At 36.7% G+C, this 3,944-nt stretch overlaps 1 pseudogene; it reads left to right on the plus strand.

The window, feature by feature from the left end:
- The first annotated feature begins 2,050 nt into the window (after nt 1–2,050).
- On the plus strand, nt 2,051–2,163 carry LOC145284431 (U2 spliceosomal RNA; annotated as a pseudogene).
- The last annotated feature ends 1,781 nt before the right edge of the window (nt 2,164–3,944 follow it).

Below are 3,944 nucleotides of genomic sequence, written 5' to 3' on the forward strand. Positions count from 1 at the left end.
TTGCATGGTGTTCTAATTCTAAAAAAATAAATAAAATAAAAAAAAACTTGTCATGATTTACGGCTCATCAAATTCCATGTGTGCTGGTTTACGATAACATGTCAGCTTATATTGCGGCATGGCGATCTTATATTGCGGCATGGCGATCTTATATTGCGGCATGGCGATCTTATATTGCGGCATGGCGATCTTATATTGCGGCATGGCGATCTTATATTGCGGCATGGCGATCTTATATTGCGGCATGGCGATCTTATATTGCGGCATGGCGATCTTATATTGCGGCATGGCGATCTTATATTGCGGCATGGCGATCTTATATTGCGGCATGGCGATCTTATATTGCGGCATGGCGATCTTATATTGCGGCATGGCGATCTTATATTGCGGCATGGCGATCTTATATTGCGGCATGGCGATCTTATATTGCGGCATGGCGATCTTATATTGCGGCATGGCGATCTTATATTGCGGCATGGCGATCTTATATTGCGGCATGGCGATCTTATATTGCGGCATGGCGATCTTATATTGCGGCATGGCGATCTTATATTGCGGCATGGCGATCTTATATTGCGGCATGGCGATCTTATATTGCGGCATGGCGATCTTATATTGCGGCATGGCGATCTTATATTGCGGCATGGCGATCTTATATTGCGGCATGGCGATCTTATATTGCGGCATGGCGATCTTATATTGCGGCATGGCGATCTTATATTGCGGCATGGCGATCTTATATTGCGGCATGGCGATCTTATATTGCGGCATGGCGATCTTATATTGCGGCATGGCGATCTTATATTGCGGCATGGCGATCTTATATTGCGGCATGGCGATCTTATATTGCGGCATGGCGATCCCCTCTTATAGATAAAAAAAGATGAATTTTTTCAGGGTAGTATTTTACGTTACACTGGCCAAGTTTACATCTGTGTAACGTAAACTGCCCTCCTGTATTTTTCTTCTTTTGTGTATAAAAGAAGAAAGACTCTTTTTAAGATCGTTTTTCTTTTCTGGTGGTGATACTTATCAGGGGAATCTCTGTACAAAACATCTAAAAACACTGTCAGCTCTATAAATGGACTTTGTGTGAAATTTGTAAAGATACGCTCGAATCTTATGCGGAAGGGACTCTCTCACACACAAAGTGATTTTGATAAAATAGTAGCGATAGAAGTGTGCCCTTTTACTTCAAATATGTAGGTATGCATTGAGTAGTAATCATTTCTGTATATTCTAGTATTTTTTTACGTTAGATGGAAAATAACTTGATTCAGCAGTATACTCGGCAAGCAACACTATTAATGTTTATGTGGCAATTGTAACTACGGTAGTTTAATTTTAAGGCGACACAAACATTCGTTTTATTTTTCACGTAAATACCAGGATACTGCAATAGGGACAACTTCAGTATGCCGGTCAGAACATGATGTCTCCAACTATAATAATCAGTTAGATTGTATCGGGATTCAAGAGGATCCCAATCGGTAATGGATAAGCAAGTGTCATTTGCTGTTTCTCGTTCACGTGCCTAACGAAATCTCAGTCTTTTGCGTCCATTCTGTTAAGAGAAATCTGATCTGAAATTGCGAAAAGTTCAATCGTGCTAATTCAAATGCAGCTACAATTGTAGCTCTGCAGCTCTATTCTGAACGTATTGGATGATGCTTTGTCTTCTATCTATGTTCGCTATTGCCCATTCTGCCTGAGTTTGACGAGAAAGTACAAGCCGCATAGCTTCGGTACCGCGAGTAGACGGAGATACATGTTATATTCTGCGTTGCATTTTAACTAAAAGAATAATACAACAATAAAACCTTATTAAAGTGTTTAAAAACAAAAAGAAAAAAATGTGTAGCAAGTGATATTTTATTAACCTGTTAGCAATCAAGCACCCTCTTAAAAATGTTAAATTAAAAATATTGCCGATGTTAACTTTAATACGATAGCGAGTTTATCCTTTTGTGTGTCACGCTTACATCCGGGTCGTTTAATAAGGAATAAAAAAATGGTGTCGCTGTTGAGGCAAAGCTAATAAAACATGATTTGTTCTTCTTGACCTTTTGGCCAAGATCAAAGTGTAGTATCTGTTCTTCAAACGTTTCATTTCAATTTCTTCTCTTTCATTGGAGGAGAAATCCTTTAAGATTAAGACTATGTTTTGTTCTTTTTCTCCACGTTAAAAACGACCCTGGTGTCTAAATCTGTCCAGTAGGGAGGCGTTGTAAATAGGTACTATAGTTAATGTAACAATGTTTTACTATTACAAAAGTAACTGGGAAAAGTAATTTCTGATTTAATTACAAAATGCGCCTGAAAATTCCCTTCTGATTAATTATAAAATGCACTGAAAATCTCGCTTCTGATTAATTATAAGATGTCCTGAAAAATGCCCCTTCTGATTATGTTTTTTTGTTAACTTGCCTCACCACAAGGGCAGAGTTGGACATGAGGTCGGTTAAATTTTTTGTTGGCGGGGGCTCCAAAAAAGGGGCACTCTGTTCAGTAACAAAAATAAAAATTGTATCAGTGATGAAGGATTTCTCCTCCATTAACCAAGACCAAAAGGGAGTGGTTAAGTCACTGGAATGCTGAGACTGGTACTACACTCGGAAATTCATGTGAAAGCAATGGTTGCCTAATCTCTAACCATGTTGATGTTTTTATGTATTTTAATGTTTTTGTGTGTCACTCTTACATCTGCGTCGTTTAATTGTTATGAAATTTCTCTTCCATTAACCAAGCCCAAAAAGGAGTGGTTAAGTCACTGGAATGCTGAGACTGGTACTACACTCAGAAATTCATATTAAAGCAATGGTTACCTTATCCCTATTATGTTAATGTTTTTATGTATTAATTTCGAAAAGCTGCTGAAACAGTTTTTGATTTAAACATTTCTTTATTTCAACTATATTTTAAACAGTGAGATGGGGGATATGAAGTCAGTCCCGGAAATTACTTACACCGTTTACGATTTAAACATTACTTTATTTCATGTATATTTTTAATAGTAGTGTAGGGATATGAAATCAGTCCCGGAAATGACTTAAACCGTTTATGCATTAAACATTACTTTATTTAATGTAAATTTATAACAGTGGGGTAGGGGATATGAAGTCAGCCCCGGAAAGGGATGAAACAGTTTACTATATAGCCATTACATTATTTCATGTATATTTTTAGAAGTGGGTTGGGGATATAAAGTCAGTCCCAGAAATGGCTTAAATAGTTTACGATTTAAACATTACTTTATTTCATGTATATTTTTAATAGTGGGATGGCGGACATGAAGTCAGTCCCGGGTTTGAATGAGATAAGTGCAAATATATATTAGCAGAAAGCGTCGCACAGTATTGAATGAGATAGGTGGAAAACATATAGTATCATAATACCCAGTGTCGCCCGGGATTGAATGAGATAGATGAAAGATATAGACTAGCAGAATACGCGGCGTAGGCCGGAATTGGATAAAATAGGTAGAACATATATACTATGAGAGTACCTGGAATTGATTGATGTGTTTGTAATAAAATAATCAGCCCAGGCAATATATCAAAGTTATTATTTAAGTAAGGGGGAGCGACATAGTGGGATAAAGTTATGAGAATTATTGTCGAAATTAGTAACATATCCAAGAAGTATGAAAACTGATGCAATGTGAGTTACTTGATTGGTGTGTTTGTAATGAAATAATAAGCCCAGATAATATATCAAAGTAATTATATTAGTAGGAGGGGGCATAATGTGTGGTTTTATTGTAAAAATTATTGTCGAAATTAGTAACAAATCCAAGAATTATGAAAAATGATGAAATGTGAGTTAATTGATTGGTGTGTTTGTAATGAAATAATCAGCCCAGACAATATATCAAAGCTATTATTTTAGTAGGGAGGAGACTGCAAGGTGTATATAACGTATGAAAAATTATTATCGAAATTAGT

This window comes from Euprymna scolopes, chromosome 1, assembly GCF_053919585.1.
Source record: "Euprymna scolopes isolate OS-2025 chromosome 1, ASM5391958v1, whole genome shotgun sequence".
Taxonomy (NCBI): Eukaryota; Metazoa; Mollusca; class Cephalopoda; order Sepiida; family Sepiolidae; genus Euprymna; species Euprymna scolopes.